Source organism: Hibiscus syriacus, unplaced genomic scaffold (genome assembly GCF_006381635.1).
Source record: "Hibiscus syriacus cultivar Baekdansim isolate YM2019G1 unplaced genomic scaffold, ASM638163v2 tig00111095_pilon, whole genome shotgun sequence".
NCBI lineage: Eukaryota > Viridiplantae > Streptophyta > Magnoliopsida > Malvales > Malvaceae > Hibiscus > Hibiscus syriacus.
Genome location: NW_024062980.1, coordinates 8983173 through 9003657, shown reverse-complemented (window position 1 = coordinate 9003657; position 20485 = coordinate 8983173). Strand labels below are relative to the sequence as shown.

Sequence of the window (20485 nt, the reverse complement as noted above, 5' to 3'; positions counted from 1 at the left end):
ACGGTAATTGATCTGCGACAATTGATGTTGTTAGAATCAATTACCGAAGTCGGAATCAAAGATTGCCTTAACTATTCGGTATACAAGATAGAGTCACGGGGATAGCCCTTGTAGACAAAGTAACCGACGTGAATCCCAGAGGGAGAATCATATTCGATGATCTAAAGGAAATTGAGTCAAAGCGAAGCTTGAGGCTATTTTTACAGTATTTATTCACAATCTCTACTCTCTTATTTTTATTTAAATTGCTTTTATTTATTTAATATTTTTCTTTACTACTTAAATATATTTTTACCAAAACCCCCCCCCATTTTCTATATCCACGCCTGGCATAAATAATTCAGACAGAAATTCGGAATTTTCTAAGTCCCTGTAGAATCGATCCTTATTTCTCTATACTACGAATTTCCTTTATTTATTGATTGAGAAAAATGAATTTATTTGACATCGAAAACGACAGTTGTCAATCAAGGTATGATTTTCCATCAGTGTTCGTTGAATATAGTTTCAATATTCCACAACGTAACTCTCTAGCACCTTGCACTGGTGTTTTGCTAGTTACTTCTTGCCATAGACTTTCATACTCATTTTGGTCATAGGGAATTTTAAGAAGATCCATAAGCTTCTCCCTAAACTGAAACTGAGCAGAAGTTCCATTGCCAACCCAACTATCTTCCTCAACCTTCACACACACATAAACCAGAAGAACGTAAAAGGATCAGCAACATGCAAAATTAAAATACAATCATAAAATAACAATTTAAAAAAAAAACTTCCAATGGCATGTAGATAAGGCCTATTAAACGTCTTGGCAGAGAAAATAATAGAATAGATGGAACAAAACTGAAGATACTAATTTTTTACCCATATTAAATATTATTATTATTGTTATTATAATTATTATTATTATTATTATTATTATTATTATAATTATTATTATTATTATTATCATTATTATTATTATTAAATATATATTAAATACATATATAAATAATATTAAATTACAAAGCCCAATCAACCGGCCCAAAACCCAAACCAAACTGAAACCCAAAATATTTAGGGTTTCAGTTAGGGTTTCCTAACCCTAATCCCTAGTCGCATCTGCCTCCCACCGCCTCTGCCTCCAGCCGCCTCAATGGTTTCCAGCCGCCTCCACCGCTGCCACGTCCCAACCGAAGGCACCAGAAGGTTGGCTATAGCCGCACACGTATTTCCAAATGGTGAGTCACCACTGGAAGTCCGGTGACTCACCGAACTCTATCCTTCGGACCGGTGCCATCACCCAACCTGTAAAGAAAAAGACAGAGAACAGATCCCAGAGAGATAAAACCGAGAAAAAAAAATATAAAATACTACCAACGATCTCAACAACAAACGCAGCAAAGAAACAGAAAGAAAGAAAAAGGAAGAAGAACCTTACCAGAGGAAGCCGATCGCCGGATCTCACCAAAACCTTCGAAAAACAGAAGGTATTTTTTTAGATTTGCTCCGATTGGGAGCTGTTTAAAGGAAAAGATCATCGGAACCGTCATTAGGACGGTCCGATCTATGTTTCGATGTAAAAAAAAATTCCCGGCCACCGAAGACGGTGGCCGGCGGCGGTGGTTGGCGGCGGACGAACGCCGGCTGACGGTTGCCGGCCGGCTGGGCTTCTCTCTGTTTTAGAGAGAAGCGAGAGAAAATTCTCTCTCTCAGAGAAGAGAGAGAGAAGGAAAATGATGAAATGAAGCTGGCCCTTCGGGCCAGCCGGTTTTTGGACTTTTATAGTCCTTCCCGAACGACGTCGTTTCAGGAAGGACTATGCGCGTAATTAGACAATAGTTAAACCCCGTCCACAGTCCTCCTAATTTGTAAACTTTACATTTTAGTCACTAAATCGAATTTATAATAATTTTAATTCAGTCTTCGAATTTCAATTTTACTCATTTTAGTCCTTTATATTAAAATAATATATTTAGGATAAATAATAGATTTAATCCCTATAATTTTGATTAATTATGAATTAGATTTTTAATTTTATTTTTACTGTAATTTAGTCAGTTATTTTATATGTTTTCATTTATTTTATTATATTGTTTTAGTAGTATTTTTATTTTTATTTTATTATATTGTTAAATATTTTTATATATTCATAAATATATATATAAATAGTAATTTTTAAATATTTATTTTTAATATCGAAGAAAAGGACAGTCTTAATACAACTGGATGTCCTATTCTGATATTTTGAAATTAAAAAGTAAATAATATTTAAATTAATATTTATCAATATCAAAGAAAAGAGCTGTCTTAAGGCACCTAGAAGTTCTTTTCTGATATTTTTTAAATAAATATTTTTTATATAATTTTGAAATAATAGGATTATAAATTAAATATATTTTTGAATTTTTAAATTTTAATAATAGAGACAATTTATAATTAAAAAGTACCAATTTTGGGCGTTGTAGGGGTGCTAATCCTTCCCTAAACGTAACCGACCACGAACCCCTTTTTATTATTAAAAAACATGAATTTTTGGTTATAAACGCAGATCAGTTCAATTTTTCAATTGATGTTTTCTTAAAACTCTTTTAAAAAATAATTTTTAGGTATTCGACCTACCTGATCCAAAAGGCCGATGGCGACTCCCCAAATTATTTTCAAGACCATTTATTTATATAGATTTTCCCGCCAAAATAAATATTTCGTACCCGGACGAAAACCGGTTACGACAGCTTGGCGACTCCGCTGGGGAATAGTCAAACTTTTAAAAATCAATTATAATTGTCTCTATTAATTAAAAATTAAAAATTCATATATTTAATTTTTAATTCTTTCTTTTCGAATTTTTTATTTATTTTATTTTATAATATTTATATGTTTGTTTTATTTGCAAGTATTTTATTTTATTATTTATTTTTCTGTCAAAGGTTTGAACATTTCTCCTCACACACAACACTTGCATTGCATAACATAAAGCTCTATAATAGAGTTATCCCTTTTAAGTGGGAGTGAAAGCGACGTCTTCGTGAGAATTTATTCTCCGTGTCAGACCTAGCAAGTAACTTTCGGGGTTCATATGCTCTATGTCTTCGTGAGAATTTATTCTCCATGTCAGGCATAGAGAAATGTATCCCCTCGAATTGAACTCGATCCACTTTAGTCTGTGATGGACTAGGATTGAGGGTTAGCAGCCTAAGGGGGCACTAACATGGACAATTCGAGTACCTTTACTCCTAGATCTAAAACCCTGCATATAAAAAACCTTAGAAACTCTTCCAATCCAAAGTCATGCCGAAATTTTTGTCTAAAATAGGTGTACACACAGGAGAAATGAATTCTAAACTTTCTTGTTTATTTATTTTCGTTAATGATTAAATTACATGTATATTTAAATTATTTAAATTTAGAAAAGCATGTTTAAATAAAAAAATATTTATGTAAATGTTATTATTAAATTTCTTTATTATGTAAACTAATTTATTCTCTTTTTTGTGTGTTCTTTATTTTTCTGTTTGCATAGCATCATACAGGATAAAAGACATTGATCCTTGTGTTAATTATCTCATTGGAAAGCCTTCATCTATGGATAAAAAGTGTTCAAATCAAGTAATTCTAAACTCAGAAGTAAGACAGTGGGCTGAAGACTTACAAAGACAAGAAGGAGACAGTCTGCAGGATGATTATGTATCTGACTTGGCCAGTTATGCTCCAGTTTCACTAAAAAGAAATGATATGCAAGATTTGCGAAGCATTTGGGAAAGTTGGGATTCAAACAAAAAATTGCAGATTTATCAGACTTACGGAGACATCCCATATTTGCTATATGTTGAAGTTGATGATGAATTACTCAGAGCCCTAATTCAATTCTGGAATCCAGGGTACAATTGCTTCACTCTCAATAAAGAGGACTGGGTCCCTACTATTGAAGAATACACAACATTGCTACATATTGAAGGGGTGTTGGAGAATCGAATCTATTCAAAGTCAATTAAAACTCAACCCTTTCGAGTTAAATTAGCAAAGATTGATGGGGTACGAGAAGAATGGGTAGCAGCCCGTAACAAACAAAAAGGCGAAAGCGAAGGCATTGCTTGGACCAACATTAAAGAACTTATTCAGAGCCATCCAGACTCTAAAGTACGATTCGATTTATTTGCTCTGGGTATATATGGTATGGTCATTTTCCCAAAAGTATTGGGATATGTTGAAACTGCAGTGGTAGATTTGTTTGAACAGCTACCGAAAAAGATTAATCCTGCTTCTGCAATTCTAGCAGAGACCTTCAGATCGTTAAATGCTTGTAGAAAGCTAGGAGGTGGACGATTCTCAGGGTGTACCCAGTTGTTATATGTTTGGGTCTGTAGCCATTTCTGGAGGACAGAAAAGGTTTCATACCGACGTTTTAATACGGATTACTCACCATTAAAAGAATTTCTGGAGCAGGAATGGCCGAAAGAAATTAAGAAAGATATGTGGATTAATGCCTTTCGAAATCTGCAAAGCAATGACATTGTTTGGCGAGCCCCTTGGCAAATCCAAAGGGAATTCTTTTACAAATGTGGAGATTACAACTGGATAATGTTGCTCGGATTATGGGGAGGAATTGGATATGCACCACTTCTAATCATAAGACAGTATGAAGGTTGTCAATTTGTACCTGTCACTGCTGGATTACAGTCATCTGAGTTCGCATTCCATAGCAAAAATTATAAAAGAAATATCATGGAAGCCGTTACAGCTTGGAAAACAACTTTTTGCATCCGAGCTAAAGCAGCAAAAGAAATGTTAACTCCTGATTATAAAGAATGGAGATCTGTCAGAAAAAACGAAAATATTCCTCTACCAGATCAAAATGAGGATATCTCTATGGAAGATCGCATTAAGGTGGTTCCGTCAGAGATTGAAATCTTGAGAGCTGAGTTTGAAGCAGAAAGAGAAAGCTGGTCAAAAGAATTAGAGCAAATGAGACAAGATAAAGCTATATTGGGGGTTGACATTGACTTTCATTCATCACAATGTGCAATGTTGAGAAAAGATAAAGAAAAAGGTGAGGATGAGTACAGAGCTTTACAGAAAAATTACCAGGAGTTATATAAATCCCGGAAAGCATCAGGATCAAGCCAAGCAACAATACAGATGACCAGAAAATTGAACATTGAGAAAAGACGAGTTGAAGATCTGAAAGGAAAGAATAGCCGTCTACTCAAAAGCCTGGAGAAAGGAAAGAAAAAAATGGAAGATTTTGAGGTCGACATAAGAGATCGAATTATAAAACACAAGGTTGAACACCGTGAGATCATGAATGAAATGCAAAGAGAAAGAGATCGAGCCAAAGATTTAGAAGAGATGAAGAATGACATCTTTGTTAAATTTGAAGGCGAGAAAAATAGCATGTTCAAGGGATTTGAATCTGAAATGAACCAGTTGATTGCTGAACTTGAAGTCAGAGGCCAAAAGATGGAAGAATCCAATATTGAAAAAGAAAAATGGGAGCTAGAAAGAAAAAATTTCAACACCAGACTTGAGGTAGAGCAGGAAGTGGCTAGCAATTGGATGCAAAGATGCAGAAACAAAGATGTTCAAATCCAGAAGCTTAATCAAAGAACGCAAGAAGCACGAACAAAACTTGAAGAGGATCTGGATCAGTCTAGAAACAAAAACTCAGAGTTTAATGCTTACATTTTGCAACTTGAAGAATCATTGTTTCAAGAAAAGGTTCGTCTAGGACCTAATGATCTCAAAGAAAGTAATGAGGAAAATGCTTCACTGCGAAGACGCATTAGAGATCTTGAAAAAATTCTACACAATTGTCAAGTCAGAATCACTGAGTTAGAGCAAACTCTTGAAGAAACAAATGAAAAATGGCAAAAGTCAACTGAGTTCTATGTGGAAAGAAGTGAAGAAAGAAGCAATATGGTGTTCGAGGCCATGGTAAAAATGAGCGAAGTTGCTAGATATATTGGGGAACTAGCTGTTGAAGCCAAAATAATTGAGCATCATGTCGATCCAGTCTCTAAGTGCGGAAAGAAGGTGTCATGGTTAATGAAAGAAATTATAGAGCTTAATAGGAAAGCTATGCCTTATCTGTAGTTATGAACTATTATAAAGAAACTTTTGTATGCCGATGAAAGTTGTTCTATGACAGTTAACTTTTTGGGATCAATGTTTTTTTACATACATGCATTTTGCATACATTCATCATTCATTTCATAATTTTCGCTATGAATTATTATTTTATTTATTAAGATAAAATTTATTAATTAAAATTTGAAAAATAATAATATTAAAAGATTTCTCAATCGCAGTTATTCTGGCCAAAAGAGAAATACAACATCAATACGGTACTAGACAAGCTACTAGGAGAATTATGGAGGATAAAATACAGCGTATTGAGGAACAGCATCATAAAGAACAAGAAGAAATGAGAATGAAACTGGAAAAAATTGAAGCCAGTATTGCAAATTCACAAGACAGTATGATGAAGAAAATAGAGGACATGTTTAAAAGGCAGGCTATCAGTGGAAAAATGCCTGAAAATCCTGTATCTTTTGATCAAGAACCTATGTATCCTCTAGGTTTTCCACCAGAACCAATTTATCATTCTGGTACTACACCTATACAAATCAATGCTCTTACATCTGCATTACAAGAAGCCAAACCACATGAAGATCAACAAGTGAATCCTGCATCTTCAAGCAAAAATCCGCTTATATCAGATGTGAAAATAGGGGATCTTAATACTGATCATTTGATCCCAGATTTGAATGAGCTGAATGAGAAACAAAAAGTAAATGAAGAATTGACCAGACAGATCAAGAGCTTAGAAGAACGAATGAAATCTGTGGAAATAACTGAATCATTCTATGGGTTTGACGCTAGTGAGTTGAGTTTGGTTCCAGACTTAATCCTCCCCATCAAGTTCAAAGCTCCTGAATTTGATAAATATGATGGTACTACATGCCCTTCATCCCATATTACTGTGTTTTGTCGCAGAATGGCAGGATATGTGAAGGACGAGAAATTGTTAATTCACTGCTTTCAGGATAGTTTGACAGGACCGGCTTTAAAATGGTATACTCAATTGACCAAAGCCAATATTAGATCCTGGAAAGATCTGGCTAAAGCATTCTTAGAGCAGTATCGCCATGTAACAGACATGGTTCCTGATAGATGGACTCTCCAAAATTTAGAGAAAAAGAATAATGAAGCATTCAGACAGTATGCCCAGAGATGGCGTGACACGGCGGCCCAAGTTCAACCACCTTTGTCAGAAAAAGAGGCCACAGTAATATTTGTTCATACCTTAAAGGCTCCTTATTTAAATCATCTAATGGGGAATGCAACCAGAAATTTTGCAGATTTAGTCATTTCTGGAGAACTCATTGAAAATGTCTTGAAAAGTGGCAAGATTGAATCAAATGATGGGTCTAGTTCCAAAAGACTTACATACCGGAAAAAGGAGAATGAAGTCAACAATGCAAATTCTTACAGCAAGGATTCATCGAAAAGTGTTACAATAACCCAGCCAAGGGCTAAAAAAGAGGAAATAAACACTAATCGAGCAGATTCCAGAGGATCTCGAAAGGAAAATGAAAGGTTGTCTTTTACACCTTTACCAGTACCATATGCAGAGATCTATGATTCGCTGTTAAAAGCAGATGTTATACGGCCCTATCCTTTGGTTCCCATGCAACCACCATTCCCTCCTTGGTATGATACAAAGGCACACTGTGTTTACCATGAAGGAATTACAGGTCATTCTATTGAAAACTGTTTAGCATTCAAAAAGGGTGGTACAAAATTTGATCAACACTGGGAAGTTGGAATTCAATACACCATCTGCATCAAATCATCCATTGCCAAATCATGGAGATAAAAACGTAAATGCAATTCAGGAAGAGAACAGAAAGAAAGCAAAGACTGACATTTCTGAAATTAAATCTCCGTTTGTTTGGATATTCCAACAACTTTCTTTAGCCGGTATAATTCCACAACAATTCAAGCCAAAGCAGAATGAAGGCAAGAATTATTGTGAATATCATCAGGAGAAAGGGCATAAAATTCAACTATGTCCTGAGTTTAGGGATTTGGTGCAAAAATTGATGAACAATAGAGAAATAGAATTCTTTGAAGAAGAACCAGGGAAAAAAGAAAATGATGTTTGCTCATCAGAGGATTCTAAACCGAGTCAAAGAATAAATGATCCTGTGATCATTAATGTGAAATCATCTACGGTGATTCCTGCACCAATAAAGCCGAAAGTAGTTATCACCGCTCCTCTACCATTTCCATACAAAGATACCCGCAGGGTACCTTGGAATTATACTACCAATGTTTCAATGGTATGAGGATCTGTTTCTCTAGAAAAAACAGAAGAGAAAATACAGAGTTTGGGTACAACATCGACGTCTGAAGCAGTGAGTGAGGTCAGTTTCTTTACAAGAAGTGGGGAGATGTTACTCTCCCGAAACATCCAATGCTTCAGAACAAGTGAAAGCAAAAGGAAAAGCCATGGCAATACCTCAGAAAGTATTTGAGGATGAATCCCTTCCAGCATTTAATGAGCCTGTGACAGAAAAACAAGCTCAAGAATTTTTGAAATTTTTGAAACATAGTGAGTATAGTGTGGTTGAACAACTACACAAACAACAAGCGAGAATTTCTATTCTTGATTTATTGATGAATTCAGAAGCACATAGAAATGCTTTGATGAAAATCCTCAATCAAACATTTATCCCCGAAGATATATCCCTCAATAAACTTGACAGAATTGTGGGACATATAGCCGCTGACAATTACATAACGTTCACGGATGATGAAATACCAGAAGGTGGAATGGGGTCAGTAAAAGCTTTGAACATCACGACACATTGTCATGGTCATGTGTTGCCAGGAGTATTGATTGACAATGGATCCGCTCTCAACTTGATGCCTCTAGTCACACTTCAAAGAATGCCCTGTGGATCAATCACACATGAAGAGTTATCAGAATGTAGTGCGAGCATTTGATGGTACTCAAAAAGAAGTGCTTGGGAAAATGGAAATACCGTTGTTAATTGGACCAGTCGTGTACAGTATTGACATTGTGGTGATGGACATCCACCCTACATATAATTGTCTATTAGGGAGGCCATAGATTCATTCAGCAGGAGCCGTTCCTTCTTCATTACATCAGAAATTGAAATTTGTTGTTGATGGACAATTAATATGCGTAGGAGCTGAAGAAGAAATCATTGCGTCAGTAACAAGTGATGTTCCATATATCGAAACCAATGATGATGCTCTTGAATGCTCTTTCCGAGCTCTTGAATTTGTAAATGCAACCTTTATTGCAGAAGGAAGCAAAATTCCATATCCCAGATTGTCTGATTGCACCAAGATGACGGTACAACAAACTTTAGGCATCGGAGCTAAAGCTGGGAAAGGTTTAGGAAAGAATCTTCAAGGAATTTCAGTTCCTGTCAGTATAAAGATGAAGAAAGATCATTTTGGGCTGGGGTTTAAGCCCAATCTTCAGCAAAAGAACAAAGAGATGAAAAGAAGATGTGAAGACAGAAAGGCAAAATTGAAAGGGGAAGAAATCCTTTGGAAACACATGTCTTTCCCACAGTTGAAGACCACATTCAGATCAGGGGGAACAATTAATGTAGAACAGCAGCTTGTTGAAGCCTTTAAAGAAGAAAAGTTGACGAAAGATCAAGACATAGTTGAAGAAGCTATGAATGGATTATTTATCAACATGATCATGAATGACAACAAAACTGGCAAATATTTGGATAGGATTCGCCCATGTCTTCCTGGAGAAACACTCACCAATTAGACCACTGAAGATCTTCCTATAGTTTTTAATATTAATGCAGAGTAATATTTAGAACTAATCTTTATGTTTAGCCCAAAAATATGAAAACTTTTTGTTATCTTGTAAAAGAAATTATGTTAAATATAAGAAATTTTCTTTAAAATTTTCATATGGCAATCATTCTTTACATTTTCTTACATTTTTACATTTATTTATTTCATAAATTTACTATATTTTTTCGGAAATATGTCCGACTTAAATTTGCAGGTGTCACCGTATTAATAGCATGTGTATTCCTAAATTTAATCCAGTGATAAATTTAGAGCAGCCTATATGTCTGGAAGAAATCAATGGGTGTGAGAATGAACTAGAATGTGATGTTCCTACTGAACTATTAAGATTGGTAGAAAAAGAAGACAAACAAATTCTACCCCACAAAGAAGAGGTTGAGACTGTGAATTTGGGAACAGATGAAGAAATAAAAGAGGTGAAAATTGGTACTACTCTGACCATCCAGATAAAACAAGAATTGCTAAATCTCCTTCAAGAGTTCAAAGATATCTTTGCCTGGTCTTATCAAGATATGCCTGGTTTAAGCACAGATATAGTGATACATAAGCTTCCAATCAATCCAGAATATAAACCGGTCCAACAAAAGCTCAGAAGAATGAGGCCATAAATGTTGTTGTAAATCAAAGAAGAAGTAATGAAACAGATCAATGCAGGTTTCCTACAGGCATCTAAATATCCAGAATGGGTAGCCAACATTGTTCCCGTACCAAAGAAAAATGGGAAGGTTCGAATGTGTGTGGATTACAGAGATCTCAACAAAGCTAGTCCAAAAGATAGCTTTCCCTTACCCCACATAGACACATTGGTGGACAATACTGCAGGGCACGCATGGTTTTCATTTATGGATGGATTTTCAGGATATAATCAGATAAAAATGAATCCTGAAGACATGGAAAAAACAACATTTATAACCATGTGGGGCACATTCTGTTATAAAGTGATGCCATTTGGATTGAAAAATGCAGGGGCAACATATCAAAGAGCCATGGTAACTTTGTTTCATGACATGATGCACAAAGAGATTGAAGTATATGTAGATGACATGATTGCCAAATCCAGAACTGAAGAAGAACATATTCAAAATCTGAGAAAGCTTTTCCAGAGATTGAGGAAGTATCAATTAAAGCTCAACCCCGCTAAATGCACTTTTGGGGTAACTTCTGGGAAACTTTTGGGATTTGTGGTCAGCAAAAAAGGAATCGAGATTGATCCTGATAAAGTAAAAGCAATTCAAGATCTTCCACCACCCAATACAAAAAAAGAAGTTCGAGGCTTTTTGGGGAGATTAAATTATATATCTTGGTTCATTTCTCAATTAACTGACAAATGTGATCCAGTGTTCAAATTACTTCGAAAGAACAATCCTGAAGTCTGGAATGAAGAATGTCAAGAAACTTTGGATATTATTAAGAAATATTTATCCAATGCCCCCATTTTAGTATCACCAATACCTGATAGACCATTAATTCTCTACTTAACGGTCTTTGAAAATTCGATGGGATGTGTACTAGGACAGCATGATGAATCTGGAAGAAAAGAAAAAGCTATCTATTATCTGAGCAAGAAATTTACCGATTGTGAAGTTCGATATCCACCAATACAAAAATTATGTTGTGCTTTGGTGTGGACTACTCGAAGACTCAGACAATATATGTTATACCATACTACTTAGTTGATATCAAAACTTGATCCTTTGAAATTCTTAATGGAATCACCAGCTTTGACAGGCAGAATGGCTAGATGGCAGATGTTATTATCTGAGTTTGATATTATCTATGTCAATCAAAAAGCGATAAAAGGAAGTGTCATAGCTGATTTTTTGGCCAGTCGTGTATCAAATGATTATCAGCCTTTGAACTTCAATTTTCCCGATGAAGATTTGTTATGCATATCCATGAATGAAGAAGTCAGAAGAAATGATGAATTTGCAATTTGGAAGCTTTATTTTGACGGAGCATCTAATGCTTTGGGACGAGGAATCGGGGCAGTGTTAATTTCTCCAGAAAATATTTATTATCCCTTTACGAGTAGACTGGAGTTCTTTTGCACCAATAATATGGCAGAATATGAAGCTTGTGTCATGGGATTGAAAGCAGCTATAGAAAGAAAAATTAAATTTCTCAAGATATATGGAGATTCATCGTTGGTGGTGTATCAATTGCGAGGAGAATGGGAAACAAAAGATCCCAAATTGTTGGAATACCGAAATTTTACCCTCAAATTAGTGAAAGAATTTGAGAAAGTTACCTTCAATTATCTCCCTCGAGAAGAAAATCAAATGGCAGATGCTTTGGCTACATTAGCTGCTATGTTTCAGGCAACTAAGAAAGTTGATATGATGCCAATCAAAATGCAAGTGTATGAAATTCCTGCACATTGTTATAGTGTGGAAGAAGAGGTAGATGGTAAACCATGGTATCATGATATCCTGCAATATATCAAAAATCAAAGTTATCCACCAAATGCATCGGAAATTGATAAAAGAACCTTGAGAAGAATGGCTGCTGGATATTTTCTTGATGGAGAGATTATGTATAGAAGAAGCAGTGATCAAATGCTATTGAGATGTTTAAATACCAGCGAAGCTCGAAATGTCATTGAAGAAGTACACAGCGGAATATGTGGAACACATGCAAATGGTCTTTCCATGGCCAGAAAAATAATGAGATATGGATATTATTGGGCTACTATGTACACAGATTGCATTGATTATGCAAGGAAATGTCATAAATGCCAGATATATGCAGACAAGATTCATGTACCCCCATCTCCTTTACATGTAATGACAGCACCCTGGCCATTTTCTATGTGGGGAATAGATGTCATTGGGGCAATCACACCAAAAGCATCGAATGGACATTGCTTCATCCTTGTGGCAATTGATTATTTTACCAAATGGGTTGAAGCTGCTTCATATACTAATATTAAGAGGTCCACAGTCTGCAAATTCATAAAGAAAGAGATAGTTTGCCGATATGGCCTACCAGAGAGGATCATTACAGACAATGCTCTGAACCTGAACAACAAAATGATGATCGAACTTTGTGCACAGTTTAAGATCAAACATGCAAATTCAGTGGCATATCGTCCAAAGATGAATGGGGCAGTTGAAGCAGCAAATAAGAACATCAAAAGAATCATTACAAAGACTACTGAAACTTACAAAGATTGGCACGAGAAGTTACCTTTTGCTCTATATGCATACCGAACTACTGTTCGAACATCTACTGGGGCAACGCCTTTTTCTTTAGTCTATGGAATGGAAGGAGTCTTACCAATTGAAGTTGAGATTCCATCGCTTCGAATATTGAGAGAAACAAAATTGGATGAATCTGAATGGATCCAAGCTAGAGTTGATCAATTGAACCTTATTGAGGAGAAAAGATTGAAAGCTATTTGCCATGGACAGATGTATCAAAAACGGATGATGAAGTCTCATGACAAAAAAGTACATCCAAGAGAATTCCAAGAGGGTGATCTAGTATTAAAAAAGATCTTGCCTATACATAAAGATTTCCGTGGGAAATGGATGCCTAATTGGGAAGGGCCATACGTTGTGAAAAAGGTCTTTTCCGGAGGAGCGTTGATCTTGGCAGAAATGGATGGAAAAATTCTGAAAAATCTAATAAACTCGGATTCTGTCAAGAAATATTATGCTTGAAAAAAAAAGAGAGAAAAGAAAAGAGAAAAAGAAAAAATGGGGGTCAAGGTGAAAACCCGCAAAGGGCATTTTGTAACCAAAGGAAGGATTTGAGTTGAAAACCTGAAAAGGCGGCTCAAATGAAGTTTGATATTAGGCATCCGGCAATTGAACTCTCTTAAGATTTTGACAGTTTGGGAGAAACTTCACATCTACAAGCATTTTGACAACGTTTGAGATCTTCCAGACAAAAGCTTACATCATTTCTCTAAATTGTGTTAATATGATTAATTTAGAGATACTTATGCTTATAATTTGTTGAGACATTTGAATTTTTATCATTCTTATGCTTGCCATAACTTTGAATACAATTCTATCTATTTTAAGTTCAATCTATTTGAGATTCAATTTATTTTTGGAAATTCAATTTATTCTTTTCTATCGAATTAACATAATTTTGAAATAATTTAAAGATTTCTGAATATCACTTTATGTTAATACTTTTAAATACATGGAATACAAAGTAAGCAAATCATCACCATCTTAAAGCCATGAACATCAAGATTGTTACACGGTTGCTCCAACCAATCACCATTCAATTCTTGCACATCTGTTTTCAAAGATATACTAAGACAGTAGAAGGCGACCTTTGTAGCATTGATTCCGGCAAAAAGAAACAAGACATTGATATCACTGGGAAACATGTATCTATACAGATCCTTGTGTATGGTTTTTAAGGAAACCTAGAAGCATTTCCACCTCATTAGGTTCAAGTGGAGCAACTTTATTCCTTCCAACCCATACTAGATTCCATTTTCAACACTCATCAAGAACATACTTCTGGACACTTGAAGGTGGTTCATTGTCATAAGCTTCAAGAGCCTTACAGATCCTTTCTGTCAATTTGGCACTTCCTGTACATGTTTATAAACAGTTCAACTTTATTCTTGGATCCCATGAAAGCCATCATTTCTTTGTCAATGGAAAAGCATCAACACATGGAGGAAGCAGAATAAGAGAAAATCTGTTCTTAATTGGCAGAATTAAGAATATAGCCTTTTTTAGTGTAGCAGCATGGAAATGCTTCAAGTCTACAAATTCTGGCTCTACATCAAATAAGTATTGTGATATCCTAGTCCAAACATTAACTGAAAGATGAATTTGCCAATAGCATCTTCTGGAAGTGTTCTTTGAGTTATCTGATCTGGTTGGACAGAACAATCATTGAATTTAGAAGATGAATTTGCCAATAGCATCTTCTGGAAGTGTTCTTTGAGTTATTTGATCTGGTTGGACAGAACCAATCATTGAATTTAGAAGATGAATTTGCCAATAGCATCTTCTGGAAGTGTTCTTTGAGTTATTTGATCTGGTTGGACAGAACCAATCATTGAATTTAGAAGATGAATTTGTTAATAGCATCTTCTGGAAGTGTTCTTTGAGTTATCTGATCTGGTTTAGCAGAACCAATCATTGAATTGGGAAGATGAATATGCTCATAGCATCTTCTGGAAGTGTTCTTTGAGTTATCTGATCTGGTTTGGTAAGAACTACAGAACCAATCATTAGAATTAAAAGATGAACTGCATGATCGTCTTCATTAAGAAGTTTCTTTTCAAGCTTCTTTTGCTTATTCCTTTCCCAAAAATCATAGCACAAGTTTTGCCTTTTCTTGTAACTGGGATCATCACATAATGGCTTCCCATCTTTTACCGGAAGAAAGCTATTTGAAGTTTCAGCCTCTGAGAATCACATTTTTGTCAAGTATAACAGTTTATTCTCTTCATCAGAATCAGAAGTCAAGATTTCTCGGTATTAGAAGAACTATCGATATCTGTGAAATCATCTTGAAAGGTCACTTCATAATCAGATGAATTGTTAACAGAATCAACATGTTGCCTGAATACAAGCTTTTCAAGAGCCTATACTATTGAGTTTTATTCTCAAGAGGTTTTGTGACATTATATCTACATCTACATTTGTCAAAGACGATAGATTCTTTGTTTTGAAGAAGAAAGATCTATTGGGTTTTTACAATTGAAGAAATACTCAATTCACCAATCTGAAATCAAACAACTTAACATTCATGCATCATATTTAGGCATTTGCAAAAATAGATGCATTTTCATTCATTTTTATTCTTGTTGAATTTTTAACAGGAATTTCAAAGATTTTAGCAAAGATTCAAATCTATCATTTGATGGATTGACATTTCCAGAGAAAGTTCATAATGAGAAGAACTCATCTGAAGAAAGAAGAAGAAATTCATAATGAGAAGAATTTGTTCAACCTTCTGCCTAATTCTATCACTTGATGGATCAGCTTTTCCAGAGAAGGTTCATAATGAGAAGAACTCATCTGAAGAAGGAAGAAGAAATTCATAATGAGAAGAATTTGTTCAACCTGTTACCTGAATTCATCACTTGATGGATTGACATTTCTAGAGAAAGTTCATAATGAGAAGAACTCATCTGAAGAAGGAAGAAGAAATTCATAATGAGAAGAATTTGTTCAACCTTCTGCCTAATTCTATCACTTGATGGATCAGCTTTTCCAGAGAAGGTTCATAATGAGAAGAACTCATCTGAAGAAGGAAGAAGAAATTCATAATGAGAAGAATTTGTTCAACCTGTTACCTGAATTCATCACTTGATGGATTATCTTTTCCAAGAGAAGGTTCATAATGAGAAGAACTCATCTGAAGAAGGAAGAAGAAATTCATAATGAGAAGAATTTGTTCAACCTTCTGCCTAATTCTATCACTTGATGGATCAGCTTTTCCAGAGAAGGTTCATAATGAGAAGAACTCATCTGAAGAAGGAAGAAGAAGTTCATAATGAGAAGAATTTGTTCAACCTTTTTCCTGAATTCATCAAATTGATGGATTATCTTTTCCAGAGAAGGTTCATAATAAGAAGAACTCATCTGAAGAAGGAAGAAGAAGTTCATAATGAGAAGAATTTGTTCAACCTTTTTTCTGAATTCATCAAATTGATGGATTATCTTTTCCAGAGAAGGTTCATAATGAGAAGAACTCATCTGAAGAAGGAAGAAGAAGTTCATAATGAGAAGAATTTGTTCAACCTTTTTTCTGAATTCATCAAATTGATGGATTATCTTTTCCAGAGAAGGTTCATAATGAGAAGAACTCATCTGAAGAAGGAAGAAGAAGTTCATAATGAGAAGAACTTGTTCAATATTTTGCTTGAATTCATCATTTGATGGATCAACATTGCCAGGTAGAGTTCATAATGAGAAGAACTCGTCATCTGAAGAAGGAAGAAGAAGTTCATAATGAGAAGAACTTGTTCAATCTTTTGCTTGAATTCATCATTTGATGGATCATCATCCCCAGCAGAAAGTTCATAATGAGAAGAACTCATCTGAAGAAAGAGAAGAATTTATTCAATATCTCCATTATGATCAAGTGAAGCCAAATGGATAAAAAAATTTATTATCTTTTCATCTTTGCCCTATTCTTGTTAACACAAGAATGAGCAAAGAGGGGCAGTTGAAGATACTAATTTTTTACCCATATTAAATATTATTATTATTGTTATTATAATTATTATTATTATTATTATTATTATAATTATTATTATTATTATTATTATTATCATTATTATTATTATTAAATATATATATTAAATACATATATAAATAATATTAAATTACAAAGCCCAATCAACCGGCCCAAAACCCAAACCAAACTGAAACCCAAAACATTTAGGGTTTTAGTTAGGGTTTCCTAACCCTAATCCCTAGCCGCCTCTGCCTCCCACCGCCTCTGCCTCCAGCCGCCTCCACCGCTGCCACGTCCCAACCGAAGGCACCAGAAGGTTGGCCATAGCCGCACACGTATTTCCAAATGGTGAGTCACCACTGGAAGTCCGGTGACTCACCGAACTCTATCCTTCGGACCGGTCCGAGATGAGCACCGGTGATGGCTATAAAGCCATCACCCAACCTGTAAAGAAAAAGACAGAGAACAGATCCCAGAGAGACAAAACCGAGAAAAAAAAAATACAAAATACTACCAACGATCTCAACAACAAACGCAGCAAAGAAACAGAAAAGAAAGAAAAAGGAAGAAGAGAACCTTACCAGAGGAAGCCGATCGCCGGATCTCACCAAAACCTTCGAAAAAACAGAAGGTATTTTTTTAGATTTTCTCCGATTGGGAGCTGTTTAAAGGAAAAGATCATCGGAACCGTCATTACGACGGTCCGATCTATGTTTCGATGTAAAAAAAAATTTCCGGCCACCGAAGACGGTGGCCGGCGGCGGTGGTTGGCGGCGGACGAACGCCGGCTGACGGTTGCCGGCCGGCTAGGCTTCTCTCTGTTTTAGAGAGAAGCGAGAGAAAATTCTCTCTCTCAGAGAAGAGAGAGAGAAGGAAAATGATGAAATGAAGCTGGCCCTTCGGGCCAGCCGGTTTTTGGACTTTTATAGTCCTTCCCGAACGACGTCGTTTCGGGAAGGACTATGCGCGTAATTAGACAATAGTTAAACCCCGTCTGCAGTCCTCCTAATTTGTAAACTTTACATTTTAGTCACTAAATCGAATTTATAATAATTTTAATTCAGTCTTCGAATTTCAATTTTACTCATTTTAGTCCTTTATATTAAAATAATATATTTAGGATAAATAACAGATTTAATCCCTATAATTTTGATTAATTATGAATTAGATTTTTAATTTTATTTTTACTGTAATTTAGTCAGTTATTTTATATGTTTTCATTTATTTTATTTATATTGTTTTAGTAGTATTTTTATTTTTATTTTATTATATTGTTAAATATTTTTATATATTCATAAATATATATATAATAAATAGTAATTTTTAAATATTTATTTTTAATATCGAAGAAAAGGACAGTCTTAATACAACTGGATGTCCTATTCTGATATTTTGAAATTAAAAAGTAAATAATATTATTTAAATTAATATTTATCAATATCAAAGAAAAGAGCTGTCTTAAGGCACCTAGAAGTTCTTTTCTGATATTTTTTAAATAAATATTTTTTATATAATTTTGAAATAATAGGATTATAAATTAAATATATTTTTGAATTTTTAAATTTTAATAATAGAGACAATTTATAATTAAAAAGTACCAATTTTGGGCGTTGTAGGGGTGCTAATCCTTCCCTAAACGTAACCGACCACGAACCCCTTTTTATTATTAAAAAGAATGAATTTTTGGTTATAAACGCAGATCAGTTCAATTTTTCAATTGAAATTTTCTTAAAACTCTTTTAAAAAATAATTTTTAGGTATTCGACCTACCTGATCCAAAAGGCCGATGGCGACTCCCCAAATTATTTTCAAGACCATTTATTTATATAGATTTTCCCGCCAAAATAAATATTTCGTACCCGGACGAAAACCGGTTACGACAATATATAACCTTGCACTGGTGTTTTGCTAGTTACTTCTTGCCATAGACTTTCATACTCATTTTGGTCATAGGGAATTTTAAGAAGATCCATAAGCTTCTCCCTAAACTGAAACTGAGCAGAAGTTCCATTGCCAACCCAACTATCTTCCTCAACCTTCACACACACACATAAAACCAGAAGAACAGTAAAAGGATCAGCAACATGCAAAATTAAAATACAATCATAAAATAACAATTTAAAAAAAAAACTTCCAATGGCATGTAGATAAGGCCTATTAAACGTCTTGGCAGAGAAAATAATAGAATAGATGGAACAAAACGATGAAAAGAAAATATGTTTACCAATGATTGATGACATTTTGATGATACGAACGGTGTATGTTGTCCTTCATGATAAGGACCATCATCCAATTCAGGTATCTCCAAATCAGAAGCACCTTCATCATCCGTCTGATGTATACTCTTGTCATCACTTTCATACCTAAAACTTTAAATGTCCTTGCCAGATTTCATCTTCTTAAAAGGTTCTCTACTTATTTTGTTCTCATCAACCAGGCTCCTCCTCTCTCAACTAGCAGCATTTCTTACTTTATAATCGCTTCCTTCAACTCCAATCTTTGCGTCCTAGTGTTTGTTTTCGTCAAAACCCCATCAGAAGTTCCAGGAAACTTAGTCTTTACTCTTTGCGAAACACTCTTAAAATTTCCCTTGCTTTCCGAATCCCTAAAGGACCCTTCTTCGTTTTCTCCATAACCCAGCCGCAGGAGCCAGATATATACTCAACAGAGGATGATTCCCCAATCACATTATCATCATAGCCAGGTTTTAAATTACTCATATACATTTCATAATCCGAGTCCAACTCCAAATCCAAATCCTCTTCCATGTCATTTCTGTTATAATGTTTGATAAATCCCTATATTCTCCAATATACTAACTTCTCACTCATAACATTCAATACTAAAGAAACAGAACCTCTCTTTTTCGCTCTCAAGCCTATGAAGCAACCAACACTCTACCTGCATTATAAGTTTTATAAATTGAGAGTAGATTATTTATTCTTCAATCAGAAGCGGGTATCATATAGCGGTGGCGTAGAGGTCTTCCGGCAGCTATTCCGCAGGCGGAAAGCGGCCGCAAAGTTCCGATGAGCTATAGTTTTGTTTAAGAAAATCGTTGAAACGGAGTAACAAGTAGTAGGATTAGAAGAAAAAAAATCAAACATAGCAAATAACACAAAACCTCTCTCTCTGTCGTGACTCAAGTAGAAATCAATCTTCAAAGTTTTAGGGTTTCAAAAATTACCTTATTTCAGTTTCTTGGTTCTGTCCTAAACCTGAAGGCAAAGAGAATAAGGGTTTGGGTCAGAAAATTGATTATCTGGCGGCGGCGACGAACGAAGAATGTTTTGCCCGCGAAATCGCCGAGCTTCAATCCAGTATCTGTCAGGTCCCTTAATTATAGGGGCTATACCAATTTAATCCATATACTATTTAATACATTAATTTGATCCCCATATTATAGGAATTATTTCATATTAGTCCCTCTATGATATAGATTGATTTTTATTAATCCATTTAATATGTC

At 34.9% G+C, this 20485-nt stretch overlaps 1 long non-coding RNA gene across 1 annotated transcript; it reads right to left on the bottom strand.

The window, feature by feature from the left end:
• Positions 1 to 486: 486 nt before the first annotated feature.
• LOC120152627 lies at positions 487 to 19383 on the bottom strand. The gene is made up of 3 exons (XR_005518693.1): positions 19241 to 19383; positions 18908 to 19052; positions 487 to 537 (listed from the first exon to the last, which is right to left on the bottom strand). It is a non-coding gene; the product is annotated as an uncharacterized LOC120152627 (long non-coding RNA).
• Between the last annotated feature and the right edge of the window lie 1102 nt (positions 19384 to 20485).